The 18,545-nt window shown below is 38.5% G+C and overlaps 1 non-coding gene across 1 annotated transcript; it reads right to left on the bottom strand.

Moving 5' to 3' along the window:
* Positions 1–7,798: 7,798 nt before the first annotated feature.
* On the bottom strand, positions 7,799–7,905 carry LOC131171653 (small nucleolar RNA R71). The gene has a single exon (XR_009142311.1). It is a non-coding gene; the product is annotated as a small nucleolar RNA R71 (small nucleolar RNA).
* Between the last annotated feature and the right edge of the window lie 10,640 nt (positions 7,906–18,545).

Raw genomic sequence — 18,545 nt, 5'->3', positions numbered from 1 at the left:
TGGACTAAAACTTTCCGAATAAAAATTGGGCAAGCCACTCGATGGATTTTTGTGTTCTTGGTATCTATGCAAAGCTCTCGAGGTGTAGATGGGTTTTGGGATAAGACTCAGTCTAATCGATGATTGAATTGGTAGGAATCGGCCCGAGAAGCTGAAGCATCGCGAGGCACATTGAAGGGACTGCGCGCGCATTTTTCCGGCCACTAGAGCGCTGATCGGTGGTGGGGGAGGTCCCTAGAGGCGCGTCAACGAGCTGGGGAGGGAGGGGCAGCGGTGGGGTGATACACTTGTATTATATAGATATTTTTAAGCACATTTATATACTATTTCATAGCATGTAGGCAAGCAATTTCATGCATAGTCATTAATTTCATTAACTTTTGTGATTTTCATTGACAAACTCTAAATTCCATATTTTCTGCATAATTTCAGGTGTTTGGATGAAGTTCCAAGGTGTAGGAGTACAAAAGAAAGCTTGAAAAAACACAAAGGGAAAAGAAGTGTTGCTGATACACTTTACACGGTTTGTGTAAGCAAAGAGACAGACCCATGTAACCTGCTACTAAGGGAAAGCTAAAAGAGATAAGGAAGAAATGCAGTACACGGGCTGTGTGCTCAGACCCGTGTAAATCATAGAAACTCGTGTAAGTCTCTACCTGTCTAGGTTTAAAGATTTCTCTGAAGAACAAAAGTACACAGGTCATGTACTTGGACCCATGTAACTAGCTGCGTCCCGTGTAATCTTCTGTGACATTGCGAGATGTAAACCTTCAGAACTCCAGTTAGTTACATGGCCCTGGGCCGTGTAGTGATACACGGGCCGTGTATCTATCGATAACCAGTTTCCTGATTTCGCTCCAACTTCAGTTTTTGACAGAGAAAAGAGACTCCTAACGCTTTTGGGGGACTCTAAAAGAAGAAAACCTAACCCTAGGCCAACTATTATAAATAGGGCTACAAAAGAGAACGAAAAAAAAGGGGAAAAAAGAGGAGAAATTTTAGAGCCGTATAATCACTTTCTCACAACCGTCTAGAGGAGGAGGACATTAGTATCAAGGAGGAGCCTTCAGCCGAAGTTCCACAAGATCAAAGCTGCAGATCCTCTTCGGTTCTTTCGTTCTATTTCTTTTAGAGGATTTTTATTGTCCCTTACTTTATTTTTATCATGTTTGCTAAACTCACCATGAGTGGGTAATTTTCATATTCTGGAATTAGGAGAGTAATGCTTGTAATCATTATTATGGACAAACATTAGGTTTTGTTTTTTGGATTTGAGATTTGTTCCTTGATTTAATTTCTTATGATCTTAATGCATGCTATGTGTTGGTACCCATTTAGTATAGATTACAGATATTAATTGAAGGACTGAAAGGTGAAGATTAATATTAGAAAATCAAGATTTTGAACCTAGGAAATCTGACCTAGAGATAGGCTGATGACCTTTATGGAGTTTCGAAATTAGTAAAAGGTCTTAAAGGGTTTTAATTAATTTAATCACCGTGAAAGTAGGGTTTAGGTTAATTAAAATACACCTTATGTGCCTTGAGAGAGGACTTAGGATATCTTAAGATTAATTTCCATCAAGGCAAACTATTCTCAATCCAGTAAATAGACAAGATTATATCCATAGTAAGGTTAAAGTGTAAAATCTTAATTTCGGAATTATTTCAAAATAGACTATTCCATTTTAAGTTTATTTTATTTTTTTATTCTAGCATTTAAAATAGACAAGTTTCATTCTCTCATTTTATTCGACAACCTAGATAGCCAAAATCACTGTGTAGTTTGGTATTTACTAATTAAATTCCTCATGGGACGATACTCTTCTCACTACTTTATTACTTGTTCGCGATCCGTGCACTTGCGGGGTTGTAAAACCAGCAAACAAGTTTTTTGGTGCTGTTGTTGGGGAGTTTTAATTTTAGTAATATTAGGTGATAAGTAATTTAGCTAATTTAGGCATTTTCATTTATTGTTTAATTTTATTTAAATTGTTTTATTCTCTTATTCTTTCTCAGGTGATTGGTTTGCTACATGACCAGAATGAGACCAGAGGAAAAAGTCTTTGATTTGGATCCAGAGATAGACAGAACCCTAAGAACTATCAGGAGGGACAGGAAACGCAAAGAACAAGATCGAAGAAATCCATAAATTCCAAATATGGCCAACAATAACAATAACAGGCTGAGACTCTTGAAGGATTACGGAGCTCCCTCTATACAAGGATTCCAGTCTAGTGTTACAAGACCCACAGTGGATGCCAACAATTTTGAATTAAAACCAGCATGGCTCCAGATGATCTAATAGATCCAATTTGGGGGTTCACCAACAGAAGATCCACACTACCACCTCTAGTGCTTTCTTGCCCTTTGTGACACATTCAAGATGAATAAAGTCTCTGATCAAGCCATAAGGCTCAGAGCATTTCCATTTTCCCTTCGAGATAGAGCAAGGAAGTTGTTACTTTCTCAACCAGCTGGAACATTCAACACTTGGGAAGACCTCTCATAAGATTTTCTAGCAAGGTACTTCCCACCTGCAAAGATTGTAAAGTTAAGAGTTGAACTCAACACCTTTAGGCAAAGGGAAGGTGAATCACTCTATGATGTATGGGAGAGATATAAGGACCTACAGAGAGAATGTCCGCACCATGGCATAGAAGATTGGCTCCTGATTCAGAACTTCTATAATGGACTACTGCCCTCTACAAGGAGCACAGTAGATTCAGCAGCAGAAGGTGGCCTAATGGAGAAAACAGTGGATCAAGCACTTGAACTTGTGGAGAGGGTTGCATATCATAACTATGAGTGGTCAAATGAAAGGGGGAATACAAGGAAAATAGCAGGGATCCTAAAAGTAGATGCCCTAAGCATGATAAATGCTCAATTTGACCAACTCACAAAGAGGCTTGATAAAATACAAGCCAATGCTATAGGGATGAACAGTCAACACGATGACAGCTGTGGAGGAGGATACATGGGTTCAGAGTATAACAGCTTCAGTGAACTCCCCACAGAATAGATGAACTATGTGAATAATAGAGGGAACTTCAACCAGAGATAGTCTCACAATCCATATTCAAATACATACAACCCTGGACGGAGGAACCACCCAAATTTCTCATGGTCAAATTCACAGAATCAACCAATGAATAAACAGCAAGGATACAGACCACCAGCACCCTCAGGATTTTATAACAGGGGACAAAACCCTGCACAGCTACTGCCACCCCCTCAGAGCCAAAAGCCTAAACCAAGGTTAACTATGGAATCCATGATGGAAAGCTTCCTAGCAGCCCAACAATAGCAGAATGAAATGATCAAATAGCTAGCTTCCAGAATGGACCAACTTGCCACCGATAACAAGATGCTAGAAAATCAAATTGCTCAGCAAGTAAGCTCTTCAAGCAAAACTGTTAGTAAGCTGCCTAGTCAATTGGAGATGAACCCAAGAGATCACTGTAAGGCAATTACATTGAGGAGTGAAAGAATTTTGGAATAGTCAGAGGAAAAACCAACTGAGAGAACCTCTAATAAATTTAAAAACCAAATAAAGGAGAAAAAGGAAAAAGCTAAAGAGAATCAAGAAGAGGAAGTGAGGAGGAAAAAGAAGCTACCAGAACTATATCAGCCTCCTCTACCCTTTACTCAGAGATTCTAGAAAGCCAAATTAGATAAGCAGTTTGGAAAATTTCTAGAAGTTTTGCAGAAACTCTATATAAACATTCCTTTTACAGAAGCACTCTCTCAAATGCCATCTTATGCCAAATTCCTCAAAGACATTTTATCAAAGAAAGAAAGGCTGGAGGACTATGAGACTGTTGCTCTTACAGAGGAATGCAGTACCATATTGCAGAACTAGTTGCCACCAAAACTCAAGGATCTAGGAAGCTTCTCCATACCTTGTCTTATCGGTAATATAAATATAGATAAAGCCCTCTGTGATCTAGGTGCAAGTGTGAGTCTGATGCCTTTGTCAATATGTAAGAAGCTTGCTGTGAGGGAACTTAAGCCTACAATAATTTCATTACAACTGGCTGATCGATCTGTGAAATACCCTGTAGCAATTCTAGAAAACATCCCTATCAAGGTGGGAAAATTCTTTATCCCAGTTGATTTTGTTGTACTGGAAATGGAGGAGGACGTCCAAATCCCTATAATCCTGAGAAGACCTTTTTTAGCAACTACTAGAGCTGTCATAGACGTTAAGAATGGACAGTTAACTCTCAAGGTAGGAGATGAAGAAGTGGAATTCAACCTGTTCAGTGAATGAAACACAAATTTGAACCTGATGGATGCTTCAAGGTTGATATAATTGACAAGCAAGTTGAAGAGGAATTCATTAAAGCACACCCTGAAGATCCTCTACGAGCATCCATCCTGCATAGCCACACAGTAGAGAAGTAGAACACGAAAACTGCAGCTTGTGAGCAATCCTTGACAGCTAATTTACCTATACTATTGGCTTAAGTTTTCGCTATAGAAGAGTTATAGGAGGGACAACCCAAAGGCAAGTTTCAGGAAAACACAAAATAGGTAGAACTGAAACCTCTTCCCCCTACACTAAGGTACGCATTCCTGGACTCAAATTCTGAATATCCTGTTATTATCAATGCCAGTCTATTTAAAATAAAAGAGGAAAAATTGCTAAGGGTACTTAGGACCCATAGCAAGAGCAAAGGGTGTAAAATAGAATACCTGAAAGGGATTAATCCTTCCATTTGCATGCATAGGATACCTATGGAAGAAAACAGTAAACCCACTATTGAACATCAAAGAAGACTTAACCCAAACATGAAAGAAGTAGTAAAAAAGGAAATTCTGAAACTATTAGATGCAGGTATTATATACCCGATCTCTGATAGCAAATGGGTTAGTCCATTGCATGTAGTACCTAAAAAGGGTGTGACAACTGTTATTCAAAATGCAAATAATAAACTAATCCCTACTAGGGTAGTTACTGGTTAGCGCATGTGCGTAGATTATAGGAAATTGAATAGTGCCACTAGAAAGGACCATTTTCCTCTTCCTTTCATAGACCAAATGTTAGAAATATTAGTAAAACATTCCTACTTCTACTATCTAGATGGGTATTCAGGATTTTTTCAAATTCCTATTCACCCAGAAGACTAAGAAAAGACCACATTCACATGCCCTTATAGAACATTTGTATATAGAATAATGCCCTTTGGTCTTTGTAATGGCCCCGCTACTTGCCAAAGATGCATGATGGCCATTTTTTCTGATTATATTGAAAATATTATGGAGGTTTTTATGGATGATTTTTCTGTATATAGAACTACTTTTGATGATTGCCTAGCTAACTTGTCCAAAGTATTGCAAAGATGTAAAGAATCAAACCTAGTCCTAAATTGGGAAAAATGCCACTTCATGGTAACGGAAGGTATAGTTGTTACACTCATTTCATATAGGCATTTTAGGGTAGTTTTGCATCCATTTTGCCTTTATATTTTAGTATATTTTATGTTTTTAGTTTTATTTTAGCTTATTTGTTAAATTTAGATACTTTATGTTCGATTTTTGTAATTTTGTTGTTTTTAATAGGATTTTGTGGCAAATCAAAGATCAATGAGTGCATTAAGAAGTGATTTGAAGAAATTTGGAATTCTTTAAGCATGGAGAAAAGTTGAAGAAATCAAACTTTGAAAGAACAAGTTAGCCGAAATTTGCTTAAGACTTTGCTTATGATGTTGCTTATAGTATGTCATATAAGCTTAACCTTAAGCCTGTTCAAGATGAAAGTCAAGCACGGCTTAAATCCTACATATTCAAGCTTTTACTCCACAACCTGCAGAGAATTGCTTAAGATCCTGCTTAGGGTAAAGTGGCAATGCTAAAGATGCAGCACAGGTTAAGTTGAAAGTCATGCATGAGCAGAAAAACCCATTTTATTCCAGTTTGCTGAGATTTGCTGAGGGTCTGCTTAACCTTAAGCAGACAGTGTGACTAGAGGCTGAAATTTGCTAAGAAGCTGCTTAGGGTTAAGCCGTACCCTAAGCAGACTATCCAGAATGTGAATAATGCTGCTGACTTGGATAATTTTACACCTCATTTCCTATCCACTCTTGGGCTCTTATTTACTTTTAGGGAAACTTTTTGGGACCATATAAATTCATCATTTCCTAATTTTTTCCACAAGAGGAAAGGAAGGGAGAAACAAAAAGGAAAGAAAATATAAGAGAGAGAGAGGAGACGCCACTTTCTGCGGAGGAGCTGCTGCAACCATTTTTAGAGCTCCAGAAACCAGAGTTTTAGGTTTTCTACCTGGGTTTTTCTATTTTAGTTCTCTTATCATGTTTTTCTTTACTTTTCCATCAATCTTTCTTGTAAATACCATTATGAGTGAGTAAACTCTTTAGATTTCAGAGTTGAGAAATATGATTTAGATTAATTTGTGGATTTAGACTGGGTATTTCCTTATTTTACATAAATATGAGTTTTGATTCCTTCCTTGTGTGCTTGATTTACTTGCCTAATGTTGGTACCCATTGGGTATTGTATTAATCTTTGACTGAAGGACCGAAAGGTGAAAGTCATTGATAGATAATCAAGGATTAGAACTTAAAATTCCCTAGATTTAGAAATAAACTTGGGTTTTAAGAGGAATTAATGATTGGTTACAAAGCTTAATGGGTTTTAAATTAATCAAATATCGTACGAAAATAGATTTAGTTATTTTAGAACACACTTTGGTTTGCTTGAAAAAGATATCGAAGGAATTTAGAATTAATCACCTTCAAACTCTATTTGTCCCTAAAAAGTGGAATGCCCAAAAAAAATCCCAATTAATTTATGCATAAATCCCCAACTCTGGAATCACTTAAACATAATTAGACTTAGATTCAAATTACCCATTATTAATTTGGTTAAATTGCATATAGATTTGGAATTTATGTGCTTGCTCTTTACATATTTCAATTAGATTAATCAATTTACTTTGCTCATTTACATTTACCATTTATTCATTAATCATTAGCCCAAATAATCACTTCATTCATAGTTTGGTACTCAAACTGCAAATCCTCGTGGGAATGATACTTGATTCATCACTTTATTACTTGAGACGATCTGTATACTTGCAGATTCGCCCCATCAAGTTTTTGGCGCCATTACCGGGGATTTGATTTTTGTTTGATATTGAACAATTGTTTGTTTAGTTAATTTGGGTATTTTATTTTATTTTATTTTATTTTCTTTGAGAATTTGTTTATTTTGTTTTTCAGGTACTTTATTTTATGAGAAGAACAAAAAGTGAAGAAATCAATTTATTCTTTGATCAAGAAATAGAAAAGACAGCAAAAGCGTTAAGAGCAGAATCTAAGAGGAGAAAAGCTAAAATTAAAGCTCAACAACAACAAGAAAGAGCACAAGAGCAAGGGCAATTACAAGAAGAAATGGCCAACAACAATAACAACCGCTTTGTGAAGGATCATGCCTATCCTAACATTGGGGATTTCATGCCAAGTATCACAAGACCAAGAGTAGAAGCTAATAATTTTGAATTGAAGCCTGCACTCTGTCAGATGGTACAACAATCACAATTTAGAGGAAATCCAAGTGAAAGTCCACATGTGCATCTAGCACACTTTCTTGAGATCAGTGATATGTTGAAGATAAATGGAGTTTCTGATGATGCAATTCGACTCAGATTGTTTCCTTTTTTTTTGAAGGACCGAGCTAGAGAGTGGTTATATTCTTTGCCACCGGGTTCAATCACAACATGGGATGAACTTTCTTAAGCATTTTTAGCTCAATATTTTCCACCAAGCAAGATAGCTAAGCTAAGAAATGAGCTGACTTCTTTCAAACCTAGAGATGATGAGAGCTTGTATGAAGCATAGGAGAGGTATAAGGATTTGCTAAGGAGGTGTCCACATCATGGGATTCCTAAGTGGATGCTTGTTCAACACTTTTACAATAGAGTTTCACCAGCTATTAGAAGTACAATTGATGCATCTTCTGGAGGTGATCTTATGGAGAAATCTGAAAATGAAGCTTTTTCTGCTCTTGATAAAATTGCTTATAACAATTACCAATGGAGTTGTGAGAGGAATGAGATCAAGAAACCAGCTGGTATGTTTGAGCTTGATGCCATGAATATGATTAATGCTAAGTTTGATGTTTTGACAAGGAAAATGGACAAGCTAAGCATGAAAGTAGATTCTTCAGCTAGAGGTATTAGTAATTCATTAGAAGTTGGAGCTGCAAATGTTAATTGTGCAGCTGATTTTTCTGCACTTAATCAAGATTTTTCAAGTGAGCAAGTGGATTGTGTAGGGAACTACAATCAAAGACCAGGTGGTAACTCATTTTCTGCAACTTATGATCCAGCATGGAGAAACCACCCCAATTTCTCTTGGGGAGATAGACAAGGACAACATCAGAATTTTCAGTAGAATAGAGGTCCTCCTCCTGGAATTCCTAAACCTCAAAATGCACCTGCTCCACCTCTACCACAACAAGCACAACCAGACAAGACGGCTAGATTAGAAGCTGTGATTGAGACTCTACTTGTGAGCCATCAAAGTCAACAAGATATGATTTCTCAATTAGCATCTAAAGTAGATCAAATAGCAACACACAACAAGATGTTAGAGAATTAAATAGCTCAACAAGCTAGCTCTTCAAATAACAAAGCATTTGGGAAGCTCCCTAGCCTGCCAAAAAATTCAAGGGAGCATTGCAAGGCTATTACATTAAGAAGTGGAAAAATATTGGAGAATGGAGATAAAAAGATTGAAGAGAAAATTGAAGAAGAGAAAAACAGAGAAAGAGATGAACAAATTGAAGTTGAAGTTAGAATTGAAGCTGAGAAAGAAAATTCAGTGGAAGAAAAAGGAAGTAAGGAGAGAGAGAGCAAAGATGAAAAACCTAAATATGTAGCACCTAAAGCCTACATGCCACCTTTACCATTCCCATAAAGGTTCGAAAAAGCAAAATTGGATAAACAATTTGGGAAGTTTTTGGAAGTATTAAAGTCTGTTTATGTGACTATTCCTTTCACTGATGCCTTAGCACAAATGCCTTCATATGCTAAATTTTTGAAGGAGGTTTTATCTAACAAGAAGAAATTGGAAGAATTTGAGACTGTAGCTCTCACAGAAGAAAGCAATGCTATTTTGCAAAATAAGCTTCCAACTAAACTGAAAGATCTTGGAAGTTTTTCCATACCATGTCACATTGGGGATATCAGTATAGAGGCTTTATGTGATCTTAGAGCCAGTGTTAGTCTAATGCCATTGTCTATCTATGAGAAAGTGAATATTGGAGAAATGAAGCCTACTACCATTTCACTACAGTTAGCAGATAGGTCTATTAAATTTCCAATTGCGGTAATTGAGAATGTTCCTCTGAAAGTTGGAAAATTTTTCATACCAGTGGATTTTGTGGTATTGGAGATGGAGGAGGATGTACACATTCCTATTATTCTTGGTAGACCTTTTCTTGCTACTGCTGGAGCTGTGATTGATGTAAAAAATGGAAGGCTTACATTAGAAGTTGGGGAAGAAAAAGTTGAATTTAATTTGTTTCAAGCAATGAAAAAGAAAGATGATTCAAATTCATGCTTGAGAATTGATGTGATAGATGAAGAGGTCAGAAAAGTGCTCAAAAAGCAACATCCTGAAGATCCCTTAGAAGCTTGTTTGGTTTTTAACATCAAAAAAGGGAATGAAATCGAAGAAGCTGCAGAATATGCTACAATCTTGGAAGGAAATCCACCTTTACCTATGGCTGATACTGAGAAGATTGGGGATTTGAAGCAAGATACAACTTCATCATCAAAGCTTGAAAAAAGTGAAGCACCGAAGGTAGAGTTGAAACCTCTTCCAACAAATCTCAGGTATGCTTTTCTAGGTCAAAATTCTACATATCCTATAATTGTTAGTGCTAAACTGAATGATTGTGAAGTTGAAAAATTATTAAGAGTTCTTAGAAAGCATAGAAGGATAATCGGTTATACCATTGATGATATTAAAGGAATACATCCTTCTGTGTGCATGCATAGAATTTTGTTGGAAAATAATCATAAAGCCTTTCAAGAGTCACAGAGGAGATTGAATCCAAATATGAAAGAGGTTGTGAAAAAGGAAATCTTGAAATTGCTTGATGCAGGTATCATTTACCCTGTTTCTGACAGCAATTGGGTAAGTCCAATTCATGTTGTACCCAAAAAAGGGGGCATCACAGTAGTGAAAAATGAAAATGATGAACTAATAACTACAAGGACTGTAACTGGATGGAGAATGTGTATAGACTATAGGAAGTTGAATAATGCAACTAGAAAAGACCATTTTCCATTACCATTTATAGATCAAATGCTTGAGAGACTAGCTCATCATTCTTATTTTTGCTATTTGGATGGCTATTCAGGGTTCTTTCAGATCCCTATTCACCCAAATGATCAGGATAAAACTACCTTCACATGTCCTTATGGTACCTTTGCATATCAAAGGATGCCATTTGGATTATGTAATGCCCCTGCTACATTTCAAAGATGTATGATGTCCATATTTTTTGACATGATTGAGGGTATTATGGAAGTTTTCATGGATGATTTTTCTGTGTATGGTAAATCTTTCGATGAATGCTTATCTAACTTGTCTAAGGTTTTGCAGAGATGTGAAGAGTTCAATTTAGTTTTGAATTGGGAAAAGTGCCATTTTATAGTACAAGAAGGAATTGTTTTGGGACATCTTGTGTCAAACAGGGGTATTGAGGTGGATAAAGCAAAGGTAGAAATTATTGAGAAAATGCCACCCCCAACATCCGTGAAGGGAGTGAGCAGTTTCTTGGGGCATGTTGGATTTTACAGGAGATTCATCAAGGATTTTTCTAAGATTTCTAAGCCTCTTACCAATTTATTGAGTAAAGATGTGGAATTTCATTTTGACACTAATTGTATGAACGCTTTTTGCAGGATAAAGGAAGCTTTGATATCTGCTCCTATTATGCAGCCACCCGATTGGTCATTACCCTTTGAGTTAATGTGCGATGCTAGCGATTATGCCATTGGAGCTGTTTTGGGACAAAGGAGAGATAAGAAGGTGTATGCAATATACTATGCGAGTAGGACCTTAGATGATGCTCAAATAAATTACTCTACTACAGAGAAAGAGTTTTTGGCAGTGGTATTCGTAGTAGATAAATTCATGTCCTATCTTGTGGGGTCTAAGGTAATAGTAGACACAGATCATGCAGCTATCAAATATCTCTTTCAGAAAAAAGAGGCCAAACCTAGGTTGATAAGGTGGGTGCTACTCCTTCAAGAGTTTGACTTAGAAATTAAAACAAGAAAGGAGTAGAAAATGTGGTAGCAGATCATCTGTCTAGATTGAGGCAAGAACAACGAGATAATTTTGGAAAAGAGCCCCCAATAGATGATTATTTTCCTGATGAGCAACTGTTAGTAATCATGAATGCAAAAACCCCTTGGTATGTAGATTTCGTGAACTATCTAGTGTGTGGAATCCTTCCACCTGACTTAACATGACAGCTGTCGACACCATATTTTGGCCGATCCCCAGAATCAATAAACTTTGAAACCGATCCCCAGCACCAAGTCTCTCTTTGCCAGCTAATCACACTTCCGATCTCTCTTCAAAAGGAATCAAACCAGTACTAAGTCTCCATGTTATTTAAATCCTATCCGATCTCTCAAATCAATTACCAAGTTTTTGGCCAGTCAATCACATTTCCGATCTCTCTTGTCAAACGAAATTGAACCAACATTAGGTCTTCATGCCACCCGATTCCCCTTTTCATAAATATTGTAGATAGTTGTTCAATAAAGTTAAGGTTTTAATCCGGCTTAATAGTGCTTCCGATCTTAAGTGTTCAGATCAGGTTTCTAGTTTTAATAATCTTAAGTTCCGTTCAGTGTTTGTTCTCGGTTTAGGCCGATCTCATGTTTACAAAGTTTTACCGATCTCTCATACATAGGTTAATAATTGCTTTCAAGTTGTTCTAATATGTTCAGACAATCAGGCGCTCATGCAACTTAGATACTTTCCGATCTCATGTAGTCACTGAACTAAAAAAAGAACTTCATTTCATTTCAAATTAAAAATTTATACAAGTCATTCGGCTGGAGGATCACCCCCAGCCTGTTCTACATTTTGTTCACCTCCTCTCTCACCTTCAGCCTCCTCCTCGCTATCCTCTTCATTTTGCGGAGCCAGGTCTACCATCCAGGAAAAGTCCTCTTCGGGATAACGCTTCTTGAGCTCGGCCAAAAGGTCCCCATGGGCGTTCACATAAGCGCCGGCCTCCCTTGTCACTGCCTCTTCTTCTTTTGCTTTGAGTTCGTCAGTGAGGCGAGCGACATCAGCGGCTCGGAGCGCCCGAACCTCTTCAAGAACATGAGCTTGCTCGGCCAGTTTATCCTCGTAGAATTTCATCCGCCCCTCAATTTCAGCTATATAGTTTTGGGCGGATGAAAGTTGGGATCGGAGGGAAGCTGCTTCATGACCCACCTTCTCGACCTCCTGCCTCAAACGGTGAGCCTTCTCCCAGACAATGTCTTGGTTCACCAAACTCTCCACACTCAGGCTCATAGTCCGGGTCAGGATATCATCGAGACTGTTCGGGGTTAGCCTATCCCGATCCTCCTGAAGGCAGATGGAGGCCCCCAAGACCTTAGCCAACCCGAATTCTCTCGAACCGTGTGGTTCTTCTCCAACGAGTGGATTAGGACTTGAGCACCTCGGGAAAGGGTCCTCACAGGAGGTTGGGAAGGACCCCCTTCTGCACTTGAAGCGACTGTTGGAGGTGGTGGTGGCTCTTCATGTCGCAGAGGAGACCGAACCACTTCTACTTTAGGGATCGGCGGTCCCGAAGGTCGGGATGAGCCTCCCTGTGTCTCCCCTATATCGTGCCTTGGCGTCTGAGAGGCCTCGGCCCATTTCATCTCCCGCACTTTCCTGGAGACCTCTCTCTTTCGCTTTCGACTCTCCTTGGAAGCCTCGCCGCTCGCCATGCCTGCATAAAGAAAAAGTCAGTGAGTTCGCTAAGGGCTTAGAGATCAGAGATATAGAAAGTACCAAAGCCAAGGTCAGAGAGCTGAAGCCCGCGTTCTTCCCCAGTAATCAGCTGCATGGTCCAATGATGCAGCTCGGCCGTCACCGCATCTAAACAGGAGAACTTCTGAGTGGCCGCCTGATCTTTCAGCTCCATCACCATTATGCCCTCTTCCCTATTCAGGGTGATGCGCTTTGGAAGTAATGGGCCATGATGCAACCAGCTACGTGGGAAACCCTTAAAACCGCTCGGAACCTTGCTCCTCAGAATAAAAAAGCAATTTTTCCAATTCTTCAGGGAGGAAGGCAGGTCGGTAAAGAGCCCGCAATGCTGCTTCGCCTGAAAGAACCAATACTCGTCGTCCTTTCGACGAGTTAGCCTATGCAGCTCAGCGAACACCTTCGCTGTTGGACGGAGACCCTTAGCTCGGCAGAGGCCTCTAAAGGCTACTAGGATCTGCCATGAGTTCGGGTGTACTTGGGCTATGCAAACTTGGTGGAATTTCAAAACTTCCTTAAAGAAGTCATCAAGAGGAAACCGCAGCCCGGCTTTCAATTGCTCTTCGTATACCATGATCATATCATTTTCTTCAAAGAAGTGATCGGCTCAGAGATCACCATGACACCTTATAAGCTCATACGAATCGGCTCAAAAGTTATATTCTTGGGTAAATGACTGCAGATCGGTTTCTTGAAGGATTGACGGCAGCTCATCCACAGGAAGGTTTTCTCTCCCTGAAGAATGCATTCGTCTTGAGGGTGCCGCTTGACCACGGGTTGGAACGAAGGATGTAGGGGTTTCAGATTGCCCACTCGGTCCGACCACTTCAACTTCATCTGACGACCACGAGACGTGAACGGAAGGGGGGCTCGCTGCTCTCTGACCCTCGGCGCCGCTCATTTTCAAAGAAAAGAGAAAATTTAAACTAAAAGAAAGATCAAAGTCCTTACCAGAGTGTGATCGGTGTCGGAAGAACTTGAAAAAATGAGAGGATTTTGGAATCACTCGCGAGAGGCTGAAAATGACATAAGGGAGCAACTGGCTGACCCATCCCCTATTTATACCTGTCTGAGCATTTAATGCTCACGATGTCCCAAGCGGCGCATCGGTTAGCGAGATTTGCCAGCTTTTTCTAACACGTCTTACGAATGTTCTGGAATCTCCACAATTAAATAAGGGGAGATCGGCTAGTTAAAGATCGACGAATTAAGGCGGATGTTTGGAATTACAGATCGGTTAAGGGTTGTTCAGTTAGGAACTAGATCGGATAAACACATCAGAGATCGAAAAATAACCAAAGCAATAATAATAAAATGATAATTGTCAAAATAAAATTTCATTTCCAAAAGGTCAAATTACATCATTTGGGCGATCTCTAGAGATCAAATTACATTAAAGGTCAAATTACATCATTTGGGCGATCACTAGAGATCGGATTACATTAAAGGTCAGATTACATCATTTAGGCGATCTCTAGAGATCGGCAGTACATCCTATCTAGTAAAGGCCTATGTCAAAGCCTAGTCTCGTGGCTGAATCAAAAGATGTGTTTGATCAGGAGACCGGCCGTTGACATCGGATAGATGTACAACTCAGATGGGGGGACTATGACTCTCATGAGAATGAGAGAGATCGTCATCAATGTTATCGCTCGGAACCAAGCCGTTGTCAGGACACCCAATGTGGTGAGAAGCCAAATGAACTTCGAAGGGCAGTCACCAAAGATCGGAGGGAAATTAGCAGTCTTCTCGCCCAAAATCAGTTCACCGATTACATCGGTCGATCGATTCGAGGTCAACACAATCGATATTCTCGATTTGGGTCGGTAAATTAGTCCAGTTCTCTCACTGTCATCTGAGGTGGCCATAGTGATTTTCTGATCACCGGGGTCGTAAACTTTCAGTCGATAAACAAGGTGAACAGCCGAAAAAAATCAAAGGCAACTATCATGGCCGGGATTGTTGCCGGAGTGGCTAGAACAGGAAAAGTGAGAAGGAAAGAGGAGAAAATCAAATGCGGAAGGGTTTCCTGTTGAAGGTATATATATAGAGAAGGTCTGAGCATTTATTGCTAGCAGAAAATGAAGCGAACATCTCAGAAATCGAAGGAATAAATGCTTTGACTGAACCAGACCAGATAAAAGAGAAGACTAGAGTGAGAGAGATTGGAAGAGGGGGCCCGGCATGAGAGATCGGAAAAGGAGCGTATTAGAAAGAGCGGAAGAGAGGAGAGATCGGAAAGCAAAGAGAATAAGACAACTTCCAATAACTGTCGTCATAATCAGAGCCAAGGTAGTTAAAGCGTTGCAAACGAGATCTCCACCGCACGCCTCATTTGCAGAATCGCCCACATTACTGTCATGACAGTCCTGTACATCCCAACCTCTACCGTTGATCTTACTTATAAGGACAAGTCTGGAGCCCTTGGATCAAAGAAGAAGACGACAAGACCGGCGCTTTTTATTCCCAGCCCTTGGATCGCCCTTGACAAGAAAATTTTGAGCCGTCAGATTAGAAAAGAGAAAGGACAAATATTCAGAGAAGGATCTCAGTCGTTCGTTTTGATTCTCTTTAATTCCCAAGCATCAGATCATGTCCTTTAAAATCCAAACCTTCCATTTCCCTTAAAAAATCATGACCCTTCATTAGGAACATCCATTCCCTATAAATACCTGCATGAAAACTGTTGAAGGGGGGACGAAGAAAAAAGGGTGGTGATTATAGTGGAAAGGCTCTGAAAATTGATTCAGTTTTGCTACTCTGCTATTTTTAAGCTAGAAAAACTTTAGAAACCAGTTTTCTAAAGTATTTTCTTTGAAGAAGTGTTGGACACTGGAACTCTTGATTCAGTTTGTTCATTACTCTGCGATACTCTTTCTTAGTTTCAGTTCTGTTTTCATCACCTTTATATCCACTTTTATTTTCTGAGCTCAATCTCATTTATTGTCATTCCTGCTCGATTACATGCTAACTCGGATTCATCATTTCAAGGCAAGCATTAGTCCCTAGACTATTAGCATGCAACTCTGCAACATTCGCGACTCCATAATTAGTTCAATAGGTTCAACTTCCTACAGGTGAGTGTCTGAACCGTTGCCCTATCCAGTATTCATCTTTATTTTCTTTTTACGCTCATAATTTTCGTTAAGGTTTGTCGTATGTTAGAAGGTCCCACGTGGGTGGTTATTCTCTTGAGTTTATCTTTGATATATCAGTTCATGTTATTTATTTGTTCTTGGTCTTTTATTATCTCCTAATGTAGGTGTTTTGGTTATGGGTAACGTATAGGTAATTTGATAAAATGTTGGTAGCAGTATCTTAACATAAGAGTTTTTTTTTAAAATAAACGTTCGGATAATAAATCAGAGAATTATGAAGTCGAACCACTAGACTAGCTCAGAAGATAACTGGGCATAGTGGGGGATCGAAGTAAGGTCGGGTCCCTGACTAGCGAACGGAAGAGATCGGATATTGCCTGTTAAAAGGCATTGGAAAGGTAATCACCTAAGATATCGGTAAAATTCAGTCTGGCATCCTTTCCTTATCTATAAGGTACCAATGGGATAAGAGAAAGCCTCGGTCGGATCCCCGGCGTCTTTGGATGCCAGAACCCTTAGTCTTAGGTTCTTATGATATGTAATTGTAATCAAATTTTAGGAGGTCAAAAAGTCCTTACCCGGCTCTCATTCAAACAAAAGGAGATCGGAGGAGAGTTCTTATCCGAGATCCTTCATTAAAATTCTCAAATTGCATTTTTAAAAGAGATCGGAGGAGAGTTCTTATCCGATTCTCAATCAAAAATTTTAATAAATATTTAAAAGAGATCGGAGGAGAGTTCTTATCCGATTCTCAATCAAAAATTTTAATAAATATTTAAAAGAGATCGGAGGAGAGTTCTTATCTGATTCTCGGATCAAATTTTAATAAATATACAGAGATTGGAGGAGAGCTCTTATCCGATTCTCTAATCAAATTTTACTAGATATACAGAGATTGGAGGAGAGTTCTTATCCGATTCTCAAAATCAAATTTTAATAAACACGCAAAGTAATCCAATAAACGAAAACCTCTACGCAACATCAATTTACTAAGGTCGTCCCATTTATTTATGTATCTGGGAAACCCGAAACTAGTGAAAAATTAAATATTCCCTTTTGTCAAAAGGATTAACATCTTTATCCTAACCCAAACCCCCTAGCTATCGATTTTAATTTATAAAGAGCATAATGTTAAATCTGCTTGCCCTCATTGAGGGACGAGGCGGGGTGCCTAACACCTTCCCTGCCCTTATACTGACCCCGAACCTAGAATCTCTGTGTTCGAAGTGGTTTCATTTTAATTTATTTTCACAAATGGTTTTCTTTAATTTCCTTTAAAATTAAAGTGGCGACTCCTCACTCTTTTCTACTTCGGTGAGTGTTCGTCCAGGCGACCGCAAAACACCTTGCGACAACAGGAAAAGAAGAAATTTCTTTTTGATGTGAAGGATTACGATTGGGAAGAGCCATTTTTGTTCAAGAGATGTGGAGATGGATTGATTAGAAGATTTTTAGCTGATGAGGAGATAGGGAATGTTATTAAAGATTGCCATTCTTCACTTTATGGGGGTCATATGAGTGTGACAAAGACTTGATGTGTCCCAACCGCAAGTGCACGGGTCGTTCAAGTAGTATAGAAAAAGATATCATTCCCACGAGGAGTTGTGTTAATGATTGAATTCTTGATGTAAAATAAAGTATGTTAAAATTGTATTTTAATCAGATTTTATAAAAGAAATTTAGGAATTTGAAGCATAAGGTATGAAAATGCAAAACTAATTTGAAACAATGACTAATTTAATAATTCGCAAAATAAAGAAATTGATAATAATGAAAATTAATAAAATGAGATTAAATTCTAAAATCATTTTGGGATTTTGGGATTTTTGGGATTTTTCCTAGCTAGCCCAATCCATGAAATTTATGGGTTTAAAGGAGATTAATTCTAAAATCCTTTGAAAACTCTTTCGAGTGAGACAAAGAGTGCCTTAATTAACTTAATCCTACTTTCGTGGAGTTAAAATTAACCAAGACCCATTAGGTTCTTTAATCAATCTATTAAAACCCTCTTAACCCTTAGTCTATTTCTAGATCTAAGTTAATTAAGTCCAATTTCTTGATTAACTATCACTTGGTTTTCTCCTTTTGGTGCTTCAACCAAGGATTAAGAACATAACTTAATGGGGCCCTTCATTAAGCATATGAATAAGCACACAAGAAATCGATTAAACCTCATAAATTTATTAAATTGGGACTAACCCAGTTCAAATCCACAAAAATAACTAAAATATTACATCCCTTACTCCAGAATCAAAGAAAACTACTCACAATCCATGTTTAATACAAGAAATTCTAAGTAAAAGAGGAAATAAATCATGAAAATAAACTAAAACTAAAGAAACCCGATACAAGAAATATAGGAAATATGCTAGAAAGGAAAGAAAACTCCAAATCTGGTTGGAAATGGTGTG

The sequence above is a fragment of the Hevea brasiliensis genome, chromosome 12, assembly GCF_030052815.1.
Source record: "Hevea brasiliensis isolate MT/VB/25A 57/8 chromosome 12, ASM3005281v1, whole genome shotgun sequence".
In the NCBI taxonomy this organism is placed as follows: Eukaryota; Viridiplantae; Streptophyta; class Magnoliopsida; order Malpighiales; family Euphorbiaceae; genus Hevea; species Hevea brasiliensis.
The sequence above is the reverse complement of the archived record's forward strand: the minus strand, read 5'-3'. Positions and strand labels throughout refer to the sequence as shown.